At 44.2% G+C, this 20,166-nt stretch overlaps 3 long non-coding RNA genes and 1 pseudogene across 4 annotated transcripts in view; 1 reads left to right on the top strand and 3 right to left on the bottom strand.

Moving 5' to 3' along the window:
* The window catches only part of LOC108351603 (uncharacterized), a 32,007-nt gene extending 25,030 nt beyond the window's left edge, over nt 1-6,977 (bottom strand). For both annotated transcript variants that reach the window (XR_015673119.1, XR_015673126.1), the window contains exons 1-2: nt 6,705-6,977; nt 5,671-5,977 (exon numbers count right to left, since the gene is read on the bottom strand). This is a non-coding gene — a long non-coding RNA (uncharacterized LOC108351603). The remainder of the gene's footprint in view (nt 1-5,670; nt 5,978-6,704) is intronic.
* LOC148006614 (uncharacterized) overlaps nt 1-13,194 on the top strand; it is a 50,685-nt gene extending 37,491 nt beyond the window's left edge. Inside the window, exon 2 of the long non-coding RNA XR_015673312.1 lies at nt 13,103-13,194. This is a non-coding gene — a long non-coding RNA (uncharacterized LOC148006614). The remainder of the gene's footprint in view (nt 1-13,102) is intronic.
* Nucleotides 1-20,166, bottom strand: part of LOC148006609 (uncharacterized) — a 2,902,548-nt pseudogene that overhangs the window by 2,175,874 nt on the left and 706,508 nt on the right.
* Nucleotides 11,828-14,366, bottom strand: LOC148006613 (uncharacterized). Its single transcript, XR_015673276.1, has 3 exons — nt 14,184-14,366; nt 12,049-12,134; nt 11,828-11,950 (listed from the first exon to the last, which is right to left on the bottom strand). It is a non-coding gene; the product is annotated as an uncharacterized LOC148006613 (long non-coding RNA).

The following is a 20,166-nucleotide window of genomic DNA, read 5'->3' as shown; positions in this document are numbered from 1 at the left end:
CAAAAAGATAAGAAAAACAAAGGGGAAAAAACCCAAAACAGTAATTTGGAAAACCCTCCACTTAAAAAGTACTTATAAAGAGGGCCAGAGAAGGCTCGAAAGGTAAATAAATCCCTTGCCTTGAAATCCGACTTCAGTTCCAGGAACCCATGTAAAAAGAGAGAACTGGTACTGGAAGGATCTCTTCCCAATCTCTGCATGTGCACCCTGCTACGTGCACACAGAAATCATACAAAACCACATACCATACATGTCCTACACACATACCATACACACACCCCACATATATATCATGCACACACAAGTGGCCTCAATGCAGTATTCACATACCATACAAACACCACATACTCACACACAACATGCACACACCATATGCATATAAACACACCATACAGACACACACAAGCACATACATCATGCACATACACACATCATACACACATACCATACACAGACAAACATGTCACATACACATATTTATACACATATACAATCACACACATCATGCACATACACACATCATACACATAAACCATACACAGACACACACATCACACACAAACATGTACAAACACACACATAATGCACAAATGCAGACATACATACACATCAGGAACATGCAGACACACAATTTCATATACAGCATAAACATAGATTATTTACATACACACTGACCATACGTAGACATACATATTCACATGTAGCATGTAAATATATACGTACACATACATGCACACAGAGAGAGAGAATAAAATGAAATAAAACAACAAAGTCCTTACATAAAGGAGTTCTACCACAAGATCGTTACATGGCAGGAACAACACATGGCCTTGGTTAATTCTCATGACAACCCTAAAAAGTCAGCACTACCATGTCAATCTACAGCTTAGAAAATGAAGACTGAGGGATTGTGTTTTCCAAGACCACTGCTTCAAGTGTTTTCTGCCTTGTTCCTGACTTCACAAGTACCTGGAAGGTGTAATGTAAGAATTACTGTGCCTATAGGTGTTGCTCATTCATGAATGACTTACTTAGCTAACCTTCATGAGGACTTGTGTTCAAGTCCCAGAACTGCAAAATTGAAGGAAGAGCTGGGAATATGGTTCAGTGTGAGGAGTTGCTATTCAAGCATAAGCACCTGAGTTTGATCCCTAGAATGAATACACACTGAACAAAAACAGTCATGGTGTCTGTCAGTCCCAGATCTGTAGTCCCATAAGAAGGAAGGCAACTCTGCAAGCCTCATCACCCAGCAATCAATCCTGGCTTAGCTGCTGAGTACTGGGTGAGAGGGAGGTGTGCCTGGAAATGATTTGAAAGGGAGCTGGATAGAGTGCTCAGCAGGTTAAAGACACTTACCTCGGAAGCCTGATGAGCAGAGCTCAATTCTCAGGCCCCATCAAGGGGGATTAGCAGAGAGTTGACTCTGAAGTTGTGCTGTGACTACCGCAGTGTCAAAGCATGCACATGTAAGCAGAACAAATAAATAATTTTTAAAAGGTGGATAGTGCCTAAGGAATGATCCTCAGAGTTCTTCTATGGTCTGCACACACATGCATCTCCACACAAATGTGAGCCATGCATGAATGTCTGTGTGCGCCTGCACGTGCTTACACATGTGCAGGCACACACAGAGACACAGGTACTGCATGCATGGACACCAAAAGGAAACTGTCAACGACTGTTTCTAATGAAATGTTGCTACTGAAATGAGAATCCTAAGTAGTAAACTCATCTCTCTGGGGCTGTAACCTTCATGTCAAATAAACACTAAAACACTTGGGACCCACCGCAGCCTCAAGACCCCGGAGCCTCAGTGCAAATGCTTCTTGCTCTAATTTTTCTTTTTGGTTTGTTTGTTTGTTTTTTCTGTTGCAAGAGGCTAGCTAATTCAGCTGAATTTTCCTTGGGAGCAGCAGAACAGTAATTTCATAGTGAGGTTATCATCAGAAGCATCCTTCACAGCAACTTCACTCCAGTTCACAGTTCCTTTGAATATGGCTCCAAGAACTGTCCTAGCACCAAAGCCACAATGAACACTAAAACGCTAACCTTATTTATTAGATGTCTTCAGAAAAAGTGCAGCGATTGTTACTGTAACTACTTATATGATTCGTGTACAGAAAATGGGTCTTGTAGCAATGAATACCCTAGTAAGAGCACCAGTGGAAGGAGAAGCCCTGGGTCCTGCTAAGACTGAACCCCCGGTGAACTAGATTGTTGGGGGGAGGGCGTCAATGGGGGGAGAGTGAGGAGGGGAACACCCATAAAAAGAGGAGGGGGGAGGGGATGTTTGCCTGGAAACCGGGAAAGGGAATAACACTCGAAATGTATATAAGAAATACTCAAGTTAATTAAAAAAAAAAAAAGAAAATGTGTCTTGCATGAAAAGTGTAAGAAAGGGGAAAAGTATGTCTTCTAAGGTGACTTTGCCTCACTTAAGGCAGATTTGGAAGTTATTTTCTCTTCTGTGATATAAACAGTTATTACTGTACTTATCCTGTGGGACTGTGTCGAGAAGACAGTATAAAACACTCCTGCAAGAAGGTAAGGAGAGGGGGGCAGAGGGATGGCTCCCTGGTTGAGATCATTGGCTCTTCTTCCAGAGGACCCATGTTCATTTCCCAGCACTCACATGACAGCTCACAACTGCAGGTACTCCGGTCCAGGGTATTCGATGGGCACTGCATGTAACCGTGTGTAGGCATATGACCCATGTGCATAAACACAATTTTAAAAATTTAAAGAGAAGTCTGATGGTGTGAACAAACAGACTATTTAACAGTTGTCTAAGTAGTTTGCCCTTCGACCCTTACTAACTAAGGTCACCAGAAAGACTGTGGCTCAGCTAGTAGAGTGCCTGGTCAGCCTGCACTCTCGGTTCAGTTCCCATCAAATGGGTAGGGTGTGATGCTGCACACCCACTATCTCAGCACAGGTCAGTCAGGTCAAAAGGATCAGAGATTCAAGATCATCCTCCATTATGAGGTTTGAGGCCAACCTGAGATGCATGGGGGGTGGGGGGGATCAAAAGCAAAACAAAAGGAACAACATAAACGTCAGACTCCCCACTTCAAATTGTTCAAGGCTGCCTACTTCCAGGAACCAATTGCAGTCCTCAGAGGGGACAATGTCTCTACCCTTGAGTGCTCCTGCATCAGATCCCAGAACCCTGCTCTTCTGAAAGACACTGTGCCTGCCATGCCCCTAGTACATTAAACTCCAGCACACAGGCTGATACATGCTCTGCCTTCTATCCTGGAGAAATTGCTTGCTCACTGAAACCTACCCTAATGGAATCCCTGAATCAAGATGGGTTAGGAGGAAGCTCTAGCTGGAGAGTCTACCATATTACCACAAGAAAAGGTTATCAATAGTGTTCCTACTAAATGAAAGAGAGGCCATTCAGAGTAAGAGCATTCCGCTTAGAGTCTATGTCTATTTCAGTGCCGATATAAGGAAAATGTGTAAAAGTAGTTTCTGAATTAACAAATATCAACTATGTTCAGAAAGAGATTATATATGATATATATGACTCTCTGCATATATAACCCTAACCCTAACCCCTTACTCCTAACCCTAAACCCTAGCTCCTAACCCTAACCCTGTGACATAGATTTTTTTTAACATTACAGGAGAAGCTGGGAAGGCAGCACAGCCTATGAAGTGCTTGCTGTGTGTGCATGAAGTCCTGATTTGAATGGCAGCACCCAGATCAAAAGCAGGTCGTGGCAGCACACTTGTAATCTCTGCCCTGGAGAGAAAAACAAGCAGATCCCTAGGGCTCACTGGCCAGCAAGCCTAGCCTAACTGGGGAGCCCCAGGTCCCAGAGAGACCCTGAGTAGAAAGACAAGATGTCTCCCAAGCAAAGACATTTAAAGTTGACCTCTCGTTCACACATGCATATGCACACATGTGCATGCACACCCACACTCTCACTCATAAATTAACAAGTTTTAAAAAGACTGTAAGAAAATATAAATATTAGAATTGGCGACCTAGTTGCTTGTATTAGAAAAGTTTATTTTTTTCCACTATAAGCTTGTTATACATGATATTAGATAAACGTTTTAAAAAGAATGTATGAATGAATGACTGAGCGAATGAAACTTAACAGTGGGGACTGTCTTCTCTAGCCCTCTAGCTGGCTGGCCTGTGCCAAGGTGGCAGTGTTTGAGTTGAAGGTATTCTGTTGAACTGTAATTGAGATGTCAAACCCAAGGCATTACAAGGCTAGTCAGTAAACAAAACTGGATGTTAACCTGTCAAGTAAGAAACTGAAACTTAAAACAATTTCTCCATCTCTGCTGGTGCAGGTTTTAGGAAAACATGTCTCTTCCTTTAAGTTCACAGAACAAACACAGGAACAATGGGCAAGCTCTTAGGGAAGACATCACTTCTGTAGCTCAGAGGCACTAGGGGAGTTAAAGCAAACACAGATTTGCTCCAGGTCTATGGCATTTTACACCCAGGTGGAATTTCACAAGAGGACTCTGTCTCTACCTACAGGAGGAATGAGGCCATTTACCCTCACCCACCCATACCCGCTTCACATGTTGCCAAGACCAAAGCCAGAGCAGAGTTGGTGTTTTCTCCAGGGAGACTGCACAGCAGGCTCCTGCAGACAGAAGTATGTAAACTGTTACAAAGGCAATGTGGAGAAAGCTACAAGGAACTTACTAAGAAGTTCATGGCATGCTTGCTCACTCTCCTGTGATGTCAGCTAAGGCTGTGTAGTGTTTTGACACTTTAAAAAGTGTTGGCTTTGAAGAGGTGGCTTAGCACCTAGTAGTCCTTTCAGCATGCTAGCTCAAATCTCTGTATCCATTGTCAGTCAAGCAGTTCATAACTGCCTGTATGTAACAACTCCAGCTTCAGGGGGCCCAAGCCCTCTTCTGGCCCTACCAACAAGCAGACACAGAGAAAGACAAACACACACACACACACACACACACACACACACACACACGAATAAAATAAAAACCTTATAACGCGTTTTATAGTATTGATTATAGTAAAAACGTCATGGGAGCAACGTTAATGACCACTAGGAAGGGTGAGATTTTATACGGTTGTAATAAATGTTACAGAAATGCACTGACCAGAGCATACTAAACAGCAGAACTAGCAAGTGAAACAGTAATATGGGCACTGTGGACCCACTGTTGTCAACAGCAACAATATTAAAGCAATAACTAGAAATGTACACACGAACCTACGGGTTATTTTTGGTTTCTCCAGACAGGGTTCCTCTGTATTTTTTCCTGGAACTCACTTTGTAGACCAGGCTCGCCTAGAACTCACAGAGATCTGTTTGCCTCTCTGACTCTGCTGGGATTGAAGGTGAGTGACACCACACCCAGCTCATACAAAAAAAAAAAAAAAGTTGTTCCTTTTTAAATTTCCCAAATTTTTAATTTTTTGATGAACATATCATTAGAAATATTTGTGTACTTATAGGTGATTCCAGAAAAAAGAAAAAAAAAACCTGTAAAGTGCCTTAAGTTCCCTCAGAGTCTTTGGTATCTGCACCTTAGTCCCTAATTTTACTAAGCAATTTTCTTAGTGTTGAGGAGCAGAATCAAGGGAATGCCTCTTAGCCAATGTCTTAGTTTCCTGTTCAAGCCCAACCCTTCTGTTTATTCAGCTGCAGGGTACCCCTCCCTTACCTCTCCAGACCATGCAGCCCCAAGCCTGTCCTCCTCCTAGGCGTCCACTTGCTCCCAGGTGGCCAGGAAGAAGTTGGTAGTGGGGAAGCTGGACCCGGTCAGCGGGAAGCCTGTGCACAGGTAGCAAGCAGCCAGACTCAGCACAGTCCAGGAGGTGTCCCCCATACAGGATCCGGCCACTGCTGTGACTCCACTGGATGTCAGCCAGGAATGGGGCGATGGATGGGAAGTCAGTAGGAAAATCATCAATGACATGTTAAGTCTCCCTGGGTAAGTCCTGGGTGGAGATGATGCCATTGGTGCCCACCTACAATAAGACCACAGGGCGGTGATACAGTTCAGCAGGTAAGGGCACTCTGCTGTCAAACCTGATGACTTGAGTTTTAGGACCCGACAGACGGTGGGATAAAAAAAAAAAAAAAAAAAAAAAAAAAAAAAAAAAAAACTGGTTGTTCTCTGCTCTGCATGAGGTAGCACGTGAATCCCTCCCCACATAAACATTTTTAAAGGGCAAAACGGTGGTCGCTCAAACTGGTGGTGGGCAAACACCAGTCGAATTCACCTACGGTCCGAGTTCTACTCGAGTCAAGAAGACTCCCTCCTCTTTGCAGGTTGAGACACATCCAGGGTAACAAACTCAACTTTGGCGACAGTGCTCAAGTGCACTGCGACCCACAGGTGCGGCCACTCTTGAACCTGCTCATCTTTCTCCACCACTGCACACCTTGGGCGCCGTGTCCTTAATTAGATTGCTATGCCTGCGTGCACAGCCTCCCACCGCCCCTAAACACAAACCGCACTAGCAGATTCAACTTCATCTTCCTGCCAGGGAAGTCGAAGTAGAGGGGGACGGTTCCAACTCTCCCTTGAAATGATCCTTATTCCTCCACAGTAGGGAACAAGAAGCTGCAGCGCCACCGCTAAGCCCGGTCCCCAGCGGCGATGACAGTTAAACGTTGAGGTTAGTTGCTCCACACCCTGGGAAGAAACTACAACCCCACACCAAGCCACGCACCTCTGGGAGCTGAACTTACATAGAGGTTGCTGAACTGGACACCATAGAAGCATAGAGGTATTGCTGGCTTCACAGCCGGGGAGCTTTCAACGTCGCCCTCCCGTGGCAGCCGATCTCCCCACAACTCCCCATAAGGAAAGAGCTCCACAGGACACAGAGCCCGGGCTCCTGACAGCAGCATGAGCACCAGGAGCAGCGATAGGCGGTGATGGCGCCTGGCTGTGGGGTCCCAAGACATGCTCATTCCTCCCTGGCTCTGCCCTCCACACCTCGAGTCTCTGCAGGCCACTGTGCCCGCCAGATGCCCACTCGGACCTTTGGTCCGCAATGCGGACCCCAAAACTGCGCTGATTGGCTACAGCTCTCAGCCACTGACCAATCAGAGACTCTGAGAAAGTATGCCTGCGGCCACTACAACTGGTTCTCATTAGGTTTCCTAAGACTGTTCTAGTTTGGTGGAGCAGCCAGCCCGGGAAGGTGAGACTGTTGGCCGGATCTGGTCTGGGCTGTCCCAAGTACTCCTGGGCTACCCACGACTCTCCAGTATGGGTAATGACGCTGCAGGAGGTGATCTCCTGGGCTGGAGGGACACTCAGTGCGCGGGCAGCTGTAGGCTCTAAGCGACTGTGCGCTCTAGGTTGGCAGAGCGAGGGAGGGTAATGAGATTACACACTGGAGTTTTCTCCCTGCCCTGTCATCCCAGGTACCCCTCTCACAAGAGGCCAGGCCTTCTGATAAAGATTCAAAGAAGCTTTGTCTCTATCAGGGGACTGCTCAGCCCCACCCACATTTCCTGCTGAGAAGCATGCCTTTGTGAAAGGCTGACTCCCAAGTTCTATCCCCAATCCCTGGCTAACCTTTGGGAGGACACTGCCACCCTCTGAAATGTCCTCCCCAGCTCTTTACCTTCCCTGGGACAAACCACCCCAGCTCAGACTGTGAATCCCACTTTGTGTGACACCATTCAATTGGAGCCTGGAGTGAAGCTGCCTGGCGCCAGGGCTGGACAACAGAGTGTTTTCTCCCAAAGTGAAGGAACTGCCCTAGCAGGAGGCCACAGAGTCCATAACCCCAGCTGCCCTGTAGGGCTGGAAACCTCACAACCTGTGAGGTGCACCTGTGTTGGGGAACCCCCTCCACCATAAACATCCCCTCTGCTCTAAGCCTTGGGAGCCGGATGAGATTTTATTACCATTTTATTATCAGGAGCGTGAAGTTTCCCACGTATAGCCAATTTTCTCTCAGCTAGGCCCACCCGCCACGGGATCCTTAGAAGCAAAGGTAGTTTTAAAAAAAGCCTTAGACATACTTTAAAGGACTCCCAAAACCACCTTTCTCGTTGTGTTTTTCCCAGCCATGTAATTCTTAATTATTTACATATTATTTCATATATTTCTTTAATATTTGGCTCCAAGGGGCCAAATACTAAAATCCTTGAAGATACCAGACTGACAAACTCCTAATCAACACAGCAGAAAAGGCCCAGAGCAGTTTGTCCCTGCAAGCTGAAGAGAGCTACGTTTTCTCCCTCAGAAAACAAACTGAAGCTTGCACTTTTTTTTGCCTCATTCGCCCCCCTGTGACCAAGTATTTACATTTTGCTGAGGACAAAATGGTGTCTCAGAGGCAGGAGGCAATTTGACTTGTCCAAATTATTTTCACTTAGTTATTTATTTAAACTTATTTACTCTTCCACCCACCATACATTCTGCCTCTGGCTCAACATTTCTCCTCTGTCGCGCCCACCTCAACTGGCAAGGAAGACGCAACACCGTTGGATCCTTCTCAATCAGCCTTTATTGCAGGAACACCTTATTGATGATACAGGGACCCCGGGGAACAAAGGCACTCGCCTTAAATACAAGACAGGCTGTGGCTGTAAATTTGTCCACTGGGGATGGGTGGAGCATGAAATACCTATTTAGCATGAATATCACCCTGGCCTTGTAGGTGCTGGGGGTCTGCCAACACATGCGCTGTAGGTGTTTACCACAAACGACCACCGGATGTCGGCGCCATCTTTAGTCGCTCCCTACATATCCCTCTTTTTTTTTTTTTAAATGAACCCATTAGGTGGAGGTAGTGGTCTGAGAGAGGTCAGACATGCCCCACAGAGTGCCCAGCTCGGCCATGGCGAACCACTCTTGCAGTTAGGACTGCACCCCAATGGCTAGAGATGACTTATGTACAACACACCGTCCTGGGCTATACGTGTGTGTTTAATATTAGGGGAGAAGCAGAGCAGAGGGGCATAGGACCAGCCCGAATCTTCAAACAGGGCAAGGCCACCTCTGTCTATGACTGGTCTAGATCTGGGTGTCACGTCAATACACGTCATTGCTCCTGTCTTAGGTCGTTCCTCTCTAAAAACTCGGCCTTACCCATCACTGGAAATTAACCCTATCGCCACCGGGCTCCTGTCTTAGGTTGGTCCGAGCCTGAGGAAAGTTGTCCGTCTCTGGATACAATGACTTCACATGACAGTGACAAAATATGATCTAGGGCGAACTCTCAATCTATCAGAGAGGCCAGCCATACACTGGGAGAAGCACCGCTTTCAATGGCCGCCATAGCTTGGTAAACAATCGCTTTGTGTCTGGCATGCTCTCGTTGTAAACGGCAAAAAAGCCATAGACATACTCCACATCCCAAGAGGACAATGGCCCCCCAGGCAAACATGCCAGCCCAATCTTTAAAAAATGAGAAAGCATTAGTGATCCACGAGGTGAAATCTCCAAACGTGATGGTTTCCATTCTCGTGTTGTTAAGGACAGCAATCAGCAATTGTCTTGATAATTGTTCTGCTTCCATGGACCAGTTTCCTTTCAAATAATTTGAGATTTCTTTGCTCTGTTGAAAATACTGAGAAAAGTTAGCTTGCAATGGAATAACACATAAGCCTCTAAGAGAGGAAACGCAGGACAGCTGCGTCATATGATATAATGCCTCAATTTGTTCTTGAATCAAATCTATTCGTTGGTTAGCTAATAGAAAGCCAGATGCCAAGTGGGCATTAAATTCTTCTTGTATCTCTAATGCCACTGCGGTTCTGTCTACAATCTGATTGATAGTCTCAGCTGTCTGTATTTGAATAGTCATAGGTTTAGTAGCAGCATGGTGATCCGCAGCAGAGCGGCCATGCATATCCAAAATTAAGAAATTTAGAGTAAAAAGAGCTAAAGACAACTGTTCTCTTAGTGTTTTGCCATAGGCAATTCCCCCTTTTTGTTTTTGTAAGAGCTCTTTTAAAGTACAATGTGTTCTTTCTACAATTCCTTGACCTTGGGGATTGTATGGCAATCCTGTATATGTTTGACCTGTATTGTTTGGCAAAATGTCTGAAAAGACTTTGTAGTGTAGGCAGGTCCATTGTCTGTCTTGAGGCTGTCAGGCTTTCCCCAGGCTGTCCACGCCTCTAAGCAATGACTAATGGCATTAGGAGCCTTTTCACCAGTCATCAGAGTGGCATGTATAATGCCAGAACAGGTATCAACAGAAACATGTGTATATTTTAAATTTCCAAATTGAGATATGTGTGTGACATCCATCTGCCAGAGTTTTAGTGGAATCAGACCACGAGGGTTAACTCCCACCTGAGGAGGGTGGTGAAACTGAACACAATTCTGGCAACGTAATACTACATCACGAGCTGTAGCTCTAGAGATTTTAAATTTTTGTTGAAGAGTGAAAGCAGGAACATGAAACTTTTGATGAAATTCTCTAGCAAGATCAACTGGAGCTGCATGAAAAATAAATTCTCTGCGAGTACTAGCATCCACCAAAGCGTTATTACTGGCCATGGGACCAGGCAAATTAGTATGAGCTCGAATATGTTGTATGAAAAACTTATTTTTTCTTGGTCCAAATTAATTTTTGTAATTCTAAAAGAATTTGACATATAGTACTAGTCAACCTAATTGGCCCTGTAATTTCAAGTGAGCGCACAGCGTTAACTACATAAGCAGATTCAGAAATTAAATTGAAAGAATCATGAAATCTTTTAAAAACTTCCAACACATTTTTACATTCTGTAATTTGGGGGTGCCTGGCTTCTAGGATAAGAGTTCTATAAAAATATTATCTCAATTTAGACCTGTTTCTCTAGGTTGGCTCATGTCACATATTGTCTAGATTGACTCTATCTAAATTATCAGTTTTATATCAACTTCTTGTTATAGATGTTATAATTTTTTAACCATATCCAATAACTTAAAGGCCAATAATCTATGACCAAGGCATGTAGAACATATTTATACATTTAAAACCAGTCAGAAACAAAATTGAAGTGGTTAACACATGTCTTTAATATTTAGACCAAGCACCATTTTTGCTTTTCTACCTGTGATTTTAAAAGAAACACCTTGTCACCTGCTAAGTCTAATAACAACTCAGGGATTTTTCTAAGAGAAAACAGCCATCAGCTCCCATACCAAGAAGCTGAGGAGCTGCTGGCGCCTTTAAGATCAGCTCCTGCAGATGCTCCGCCCCCGGGCAACTTGTCCAGCTGACCTAGGCTCTTTGCTGCAGGTACAGGGCTCCAAAGGCCGTTTGAAACTGCTTTTTATTCATTTGTCCTCTTTTCAGAAACAAGTTAAGACCAAATCAAGGTGTGAATGACCGGCAGATAAAGTTTTTACCATTTTTTCTTTTGAACATGAAACATAAAACATTTAAACAATGAGAAACAAAAACCACAGACATAAACTGACAGACATGGACAGCTTGGTGCACCAAGGACAGACAATAGACATAGAGGGAAAAAAACTAGATGGTGTCCCACTGAAAGGACTCAGATATCTTATCTGTGGAGTTCAGAACCAGAAATAAGCATTTCTCTAATAGGAGCCAGCAGAGAGGCAGGACGTCTCCTACCTTTCTTCTGTTCCCAGGAGAGCTCTGAAAGTTTTTCTCTTTCTCCAAAGCATCTGTGGAGAGTCTGGGAGGACTGTTTTTCCCAAACCCATTCTCTCTCATGTCTAGGGTGTAACCTGTCTCTAATCAGGGTCCAAAGACTAAAACATAACTCTAAAAGAATGCATACACAAAAACACTTTACCATTACCTTGTCTCTTTTTTATTACAAGTTTTACTCATGCTAGCCCAAATCATCGAGGCCTTTTCTAGCCCATCTTACCCCAATACATCCCTGTTTTATGGCTCCAGGAGATAAGGGCCAAAAGGTTTTATGGCCCCTGGTTCTTGGAACAGAGCTACTAAATCAGGAGAAGGATCGGATCTTCAAGTCCTTATTATTTTTATCTCGTCCTGTCGGAGTAAAAGTTGGTCAGAGTTGATGAAGCATCTGCATTTGAAACACATCTGGTTAGGCTTGGGCCTGGAATGTTCTCTGTTTTAACTTTTACCTTTGGCTGTTGGCAGTTTTGTAGTCCGAGGGGCTTCTCTGTCCCCCAACCTGGGGCATTTTGACCACAGGGGCAGGAACTGGCTGCTGTGGGGATAGGATCAAAGGCACTCTCCATGTTAATGATGACTAACTAGAGAAAAATAACTTAAAGCTGGAGACTGACTTCTCTCTTGGAATAAAACCAACAAGATAAGGCAGGCTCCCTGAAAGAACTTCTCTTAATGAGCACTCTCTTTCTGTGAGCAAAAGTTGAAGGTCTGGCCACTAAAAGCAGAAATTCTTTTCTTGTTCTTGTTTTCCTTAGAGTCCTCCTCCACCTCACTCTCAGCCTTTTCAGATCATTCCTCCTGTAGCCTTTCTAACGCAGTCTGTCCCTTTAAGGTTCCTTGTTCCCAAGCAAAATTTAAATCTTTCCCAGCTTTTCTTAGCTGTCCACCTCGAGATTCCCAGAGAGCGAGCCAAGGTGCAATGGCAATCGCACTCACTAAGAAATCTCTCTATAGTGCTTCTTTTTATCCTAAGCCTTTTTCTTTTAAACAGCTCCTGAAGAGCCAGAAAAATTGGGTGAGACTGAGCAGTCTCCATGTTCACTGTAGCAGCTCCGCAGCTAGTTTCGCTCCCCCCTACTGTGAGGGCTGGGAGCACAAGCACAGATAAAACACTATGCTTCAAAAATTAAGGTTGGTTATCAACCAACACACCGCCACTAGAGCGGGGTCCATAAAATTAAGTTTCCTTTCACTACACCTGTTCCATAGCCGAAGAGAGGCAGGCTCTTGTTAAACTCCCCCAGTCTCCAGGGGTGAGACAGTATCAGCCAAGAGCCTCAATTTGAGCGATAACAAAAGCCGAGTTGACTCCATAGGTTTTGACTGACTCTGTTAATTGTTTTATTGTCTTAAAGTCAACAGGTTCATGATGTCGCTGCCCGTTTGCATTCAGAAAAACTGGAAAACTCAATCCTAACTCTTTCCATACTTCCGGGCAAAAAGAAGTACTTCCTGCAGGCTTCACCATTGTTTTACCTTGAAAGTTATACGGGGGTGCAGGAGGTGCTGTTGGCATAATTGCCTTCTTATTTAAGTCCTTGGCTTGTTTCTGCACAGCGTAAGTGTTTGGCCAGTCAGAATATGATAAATCTCTTTCTCATAATGAGCTACCTCCTCCTCAAGGTCAACTAAGTCACTATCACTAAACTCTGAATCACTAGACATCTCCAAGGTCAATGCCTTTAATGAGGGATAAATTTTTTTTCGTTCCTAAATCCTGATTACTATTCTCGCCTTTGTCTATCCTCTCCTTGATCTTTTCTGCCTTTTCTTTTACCTCTTTTCCCCCTTTTCTTTTCTCTCCTTCCTTCAAAACTTTCTCTCCTTCTGACATACTCTCCTGTTGCTCTGTAAGGATTCTCTGATCTGTCCTAACAGCTTCTTCACATCGTTTATCTTCCAAGCAGGCACGGATCATACGCCAAAGCGGCCTTGTCCCTGGTTTAAGCTTGCCCACTGTAGTCTCCTTATCCAGATCTTTTCCCAGCTTCTCCCATGCTCTCAAAGTGAGCGACCCTGACACTATAAACCACGGGGCACAACGGTTACACTCATCAAGAAAACTCAGCAGGATTTCCTTTTCAATTTTAAGCTTACACTAACCAAGAAGATCCTGAAGAGCTGACAGGAGCGGGGTGGAGTGTGAGCTTCCCATGCTTTTACGACCTTATTTACGATCGATTTACAAGCAAGGGGAGCTGGTGAGCTGGAGTGTTTATTTACACACGATCTTGTGGCTCATCATGGACTCTTCCCAACAAATGCATTCATGCCCTGGACGGTGGCAATTCAGACAGAAGCAACACCACAACACAAAAAGAGTATAAGGCAAAAGTGCTAGTCCAACCCACAAAGGAACAAATGGAAAAGACAACATTACCGTGCTCCACAAACCCCTTTTTGCCTCTAAACCAAGGCTATCATTGTCTCTGCTTTTCCAGAGAACTTTATTGTCCCACTAGGGAAGTTTTACAATCCCTTATCCCGGAGCTTTATCGTCCCAACTTCAGGAACTTTACCGTTCCACTTATAGGAACTCTATTGTCCCAATTCCGGCAACTAACTGCCCCTACTGGGAACTTACCTACGTCGACCGTCCTGAGGCTGAAAAAGTTCTGGATCCAGACGAGAAAAGATAATTTTCTCGGGTCTCCGTACGGGCCACCAGTTGTTGCGCCCACCTCGACTGGCAAGGAAGACGCAACACCGTTGGATCCTTCTCAATCAGCCTTTATTGCAGGAACACCTTATTGATGATACAGGGACCCCGGGGAACAAAGGCACTCGCCTTAAATACAAGACAGGCTGTGGCTGTAAATTTGTCCACTGGGGATTGGTGGAGCATGAAATACCTATTTAGCATGAATATCACCCTGGCCTTGTAGGTGCTGGGAGTCTGCCAACACATGCGCTGTAGGTGTTTACCACAAACGACCACCGGATGTTGGCGCCATCTTTAGCCGCTCCCTACACTGGCTCAGCATCCCTCCATTCAGCAGAACAATAGCTCTAACTTTGACTGGAGGTCTAGCCTACAAATTAGAGGCAAACCAAAATCAAAGATGGAATCCCCACAGCTTGATTTCCTAGTGTTCTCTTTCTTGTATAAATGCCCATCCTCCCATGCACTCCTACTCTCCAACAACCCACCCCTGCCAACCTGAGAAGGGTAGGCTAGCTTGTGAATTCTGACCAACAGAATGGGGCCATAGTGATCAGAATTCACTTCAATGGCCTTTCTGTCTTGCCAGTCAACACCATATCTCCACTGGTTCTGAGGAAGCTATATACTGCCTTAGGAGGGCAACACATAGTAAAGAACTCCAGAGAGCCTCTGGTCACCAGCCAGCAAGAACCAAACTCTGCCAAGAGACCTGTAAATGAGCTTCTGGAGTTTTGAGATAGCACCACAACCATGGTTGACTTTGGTTGCAGCCATGTGATAGACCCTTGAAGCAAGGGCCTCATTTAAGCCATAACACATTCTTAATTCATAATGACCCTGAGAATTACTAAATATGTGTTGTCTTAAGGCATTTCAGTTGAGAAGAGTTGCTGGACATAAATAGATAACCAAATCAGGAGAACACTGTGCTAAGGAAACTAAACTTGAAGAGTGTTTGTTTTTTTTGGTTTGTTTGTTTGTTTGTTTGTTTGTTTTTTAAGTGATTACTGTCACGTGACTGGTATATGTCAAAGCTTATCTTTAAACCCAGTTTTGTCTTGTCTCTAGACTTCTACCTTCAACTGCAAATTGTACTGACTCAATGGCATTTTTACTTTGCAACGTAACTTAGGTTAGATTCACCTCTGGCTATGCTACCAGCTGTCAAATGGCACCTCCTACATTTCATGATGCAGAATAACTCAAACACTAGTCCTGTTCCCTGTGGTGGGTAAATTTTTCCACCAGTATACAAATTACCCTTTGTATCCCTCAAGGCATGAAGCAATAGTCTTCAGAATGCTTTCCTGGACAACAACTTGATTTAGAAGCCTCTTGCTCAGCACATACCCCACGTTTACTTACCAAGGTGGAATGTCTTCCCATATCTCTCTTGTGATCCAATTAGACACCTTCAGTATGTTTTGGGAGAAGAAAAGTTGTTTTATTCTGAGCCTGTCAAATGCCTAGAAATTCGAAGAGTATTTGTTGAGTGAGTAAAGCCAAGCAAGCCGTCCTGGGACTAGGACCCAGTTTTGCTGGCCCAGAGCAGCGGTCTTTCTCACTATCCACCCCACCTTTTCTACTAATCGGACCTAATTTGTAATCCTCTTTACCAGGCTGCTTAGCAACCCACCCACTACTGTACTCCAGTTTTCATCAGTCTCTCATTCATTTGGCAACATTCCTGCAAGCTTACCCAGGTGGGTAAGTTATGAGGGCTTTCATGACCTAGTCCTCGACCTCACCGGCCCATGATCACAATTAGGTTTGGAAACTGAAGCATAAGTACAAGGCTCTAACATACCATGTAGTCACCAGCAAAACAGGCAAACTGACTTTGAAAGTAAAGATAGTACTGGATTTGATTCCTACATAATCTGAGGATCAAGAAGTGAATCCGGCAGAGAGATGGCAGAAGTGAATGGTCTTGTGTCCCTGAATTACAGCTGTGCTTAAACAGACATTCTTTGGAGTTTCTACATTTATTTTTAAATGACTCCATGGCACCAAAAGAGAGGCTTCTCCTTTAATATGTCACTTTGTGTCTTTGGGAAAAGGCAATTTCTGTCATAGCTGTTCCACTAATCAGAGGGAAGACCTGCTTCTCTGGTACCTATAGCTCCGTTTGCAAGGATAGAATTTCTGTGAGCTGCCCAGCTGGCTGAAGAGGCAGAGGCCCCTTTCAAGCTCAGATTATAAGGGAGTACAGAAGTGTTTAGTCCTCTTGGATTGGGTCCTTACGGTGACTGACACCATTTGAAAACTGAGATTATTTTATCTCCCTCAAGATAGGGACTGAACCAGACACCATGCTTCCCAATAGATCTCACTTGACTCTCCACACATTCCTATTATGAATACTGTGACCTCAATAATGATGATACGTCCTGTTATTTTGCTTAGGAAAATGAAAGCACATCTGTTCCTCTGTGTGCAGATAGATGCAAGTTCTCAAGAGCACATTCCATGCATAGGTGGGGGAGCATGCTCCATGGTGAGTCAGACGAGCATGCTCCAAGGATGGGCCAGAAGTATATGCTCCATGGACTGTCAGACAAGCATGCCCCATGCAAAGTCAGAGGAGCATACTCTCTGTGTAGACCAGCTCTTGTAGTACTCAGGGACTCTTTGCATAACTTTGCTATCCAACTATATTCCAAGGTTGGTGTGATGGCCTGTGAAAAAATGGAATAGGGCACATTAGCACGTCTTCTCAGACTGAGGCTCACGTGAAATTATGTTGTGCCTAAGAAATACCACGCGCAAGATAGTATTTGATGTAAGATGTACAGTGTATAACGACTGTGAGTCTTGCAGTCTTGTCGTCTGTGTTACTGAGCATGTAGGTTTTAAATACAGAGATGGTAAGGGGAGGCATTCAGATTCTTTCCCAACAGCCTTCCTCTTCTTTTCTTTGGACTCAAAAGCTTCATACTGTTCAGCTTCTAAGTGCAGCAAAGCTAGGAATGGTGGCCCCCATTCTGACAGACAACTAAAATTGGTCCGGCAGTCATGATTACAGTTGCTACCTCTTCCATTGCAGAACACATCCCTTGGATTTCTGAAACTGAGTGTTAGGGCTTTTTCTATGCACACCTTGGACAGCATTGAGTTGTTAATTAGGTGCAGCTGAAGGGGCTGGAGACTGCTCAGCAGTTAAAAGAATTTGCTGCTCTCATGGAGCCCCCGAGTTTGGTACTGAGCACATACTTCATGCAACTCAGGACTGTCTCATGCTCTAGGGAATGTGGAAACCAGAGACATGCAGAAACACATACCTACACGTAGTTAATAATCATAATAAAAGTAAGCCATAGAGGCATTAACAAAAACAGAATGGAACAAGACGCTTTAATAAGACTTACTGAAAAAGACCTATGCATTATTTATTTCTGGAAGTTTGGGAGCTGCAGGTAGGTGGCCATGAATAACTAAGGCAATAAAATACAAACCCATGGATAAAGGGTGATGCCTGAATGCCTTTTCTCATTCCTACAAGTGTCTCCTGTGTCTTCTACCATTCCCTTTCTATTGGCCTTTCTCCTAATCCCTAACTATACCCCAGTCAAGCCATTAATGTTTTTCTCTATTCCCTACTGCATTGATTTCCTTCCTCTGCATTTTTAGAGTCTCTGCTGAGAAGGAATTTGAACTAGCCAGCTGCCTTCCTTTACAATACAGGGAAATGGACTGTTCCATTTCCACCAATAGATGGCTCAGATCGAGACCAGCTATGAAATCATATGACAAAATTCTCTATGCAATTTCCAGCCTTTTACCTTTAGACCTCTTTGGTATTTCTCGCCCTTCTGGAGTCTCTTTCTAGAAATTCTCTGCCTGGCTCTCCTCTCTGGTCATCTCCTTATATTCTTCCTTAAGGTCTTGGTTTTATGCCTCTGCTCTAAAAGCATGTCATTACTGAGACCTGATTCTCTTTCTGCTACATGCCAATCTGGAGTGTCCAGACTCTTCTAATGGCCCCTCATCACAGCTAGAGTCTCAGACCCAGCCCTGAGCCTTTGGCTTTTAAACTCATATCCAGCCTTTTGCTGAGTTTCCACTGAGACTCCACATCAAGAACTAGAAGAATTTCTAAATTCCATGTTTCTTATAAAGGCATGTATTGGTACCATTAGCCTGCTGCAGGTCCTCATTGTATCTCACCTGCTCCCTGTGGTAGAAGAAATGGTAGCTTAACTTATTCGTTGTTTATTCCCAGTTTCCCATGCCAAGACCTTTTATACAAGGAGAATTACTGCTTGCTTAGCTTTTCTTACAGCCAAAGGTGGCCATTGGAGATGGTATGTACCTGACTTGCAGAAATCTACTGAGGCTGTTGGTCTCTGGAAGGGCCTTTATGATGGATGATAAAGGAACTGTTGGCTTATATCCCACTCTTGTATCAATAAACACAATTGCAAGGTCCTGTGCTCAACCAATCATCTTCTTATGGCAGAATGGCCTCTAGGAGAGCAAAGCATGACAAAGCCAAACTGCAGAGAGCAGAGTACCTGAATCAGTCACTGCCCTCCTGTCACCACCCCTTCACTGTAAGAGAAAACACACCGCTGCTGGCGTAAGATTTTCTTACATGTAGGCATTCCTATGCCTTATTAATACACTCTTCACTTAACCCTGCACTGTCCATAAAATTTAAACAAATCTATGGTATATCTCTGTCTGACATGCTTGGGTGGAGCTTCCCCAACTTCCTGGAAAGCTAATGCTGTTCTGTATCTCCTCTGATATATCCTGTTCTTTCCAGCCTTACATCATCAGAATACTGAACTGTTTCTCTCCAGTACCCCATGTGCAAAAACAGCTGGATCCTGGTATACCTCAGCGGATGCTGCTCCTTGCCATTCCCACCTGCAGATGTTCCAAAGAACCTGCTCTTTCTGCATGCCTAATACTTGGGCATATGTTTCTCAGCCTTTCATTTAAACTCTCCAGTACTCTAGTTAGGTCTGTCGTTTCCAAAGGCTCCAGGGTTTGACCTGTAGTTTCATTGCATGGTATGTCTTTGACACACTCTGTCTGTCTCTGTCTCTGTGCTCTCTTATCTACCTTATGTAGTCACTTAAGAATGCTTGTTTCTCTCATCACAGGACAAGAGACAGCTTTACAAATGTATTCCTGGCTGGCTTTGCATAGTCATTGGAATGTGGTCAGCGATGCATAGTATTTCTTTATCTTATTTTTCACAGCACGGACCTGCTACACAGGGATGTTCAGTAAACCCTTGCTGATATGAATAGGAAAAAATACTACTAGAATGGCTTTCCTAACTCCCACATTTTCTCCTGTATAATCCACTCCCTGATCCTTTGCATTCTTGCTACATTCTTGATTGTTACTAGGAATACATGAGACTTGAGTTAAAAAACAAAGAAAAACAAGAAGCAAACCCACACACAAATTATACTTAAGTATATTGTATCAGTCTCTATGTCCTCCACACAGAAGTCTTCCCCTCCCCAGACTTTGGTTCTCTGAGGTTCTACTTTTCATTTCCTTTAAGACTTTCCCAGCTGCCCTAACACAGAGTTCTGTAAATAAATGCTGGTGTACTTCTGATGATGCAGAAAGATCTCATGGCTGCCCAAATATAACATCAGTGTGAGCTGTCTCCACTAGGTAGTGAAAGCAGCCATGTTTTCAGTAGTCTTTGGCTTTCTTTGTGCTGTTTCCCTAGATATGCTGTGCTTTTCCCCAAATCAAATCACCTGTTATTGTTACATATGACCTGCTGGCCATGAGCACTTCCTCTAGAACTTGGTACTTGAGCCGGAACGATGTTCCTGAAGTCAATGATAGCAATAGCAAGCCTTAACTGAGCCATCTATAACATACAGGGCTCAGCCTGGGCACTCTTTCCACTGATTTGTTTATCCGGTAA

Source organism: Rattus norvegicus, chromosome 2 (assembly GCF_021556685.1).
Source record: "Rattus norvegicus strain SHRSP/BbbUtx chromosome 2, alternate assembly SHRSP_T2T, whole genome shotgun sequence".
In the NCBI taxonomy this organism is placed as follows: domain Eukaryota; kingdom Metazoa; phylum Chordata; class Mammalia; order Rodentia; family Muridae; genus Rattus; species Rattus norvegicus.
Note: the sequence above shows the minus strand (reverse complement) of the source record. Positions and strands in the feature narration are given on the sequence as shown.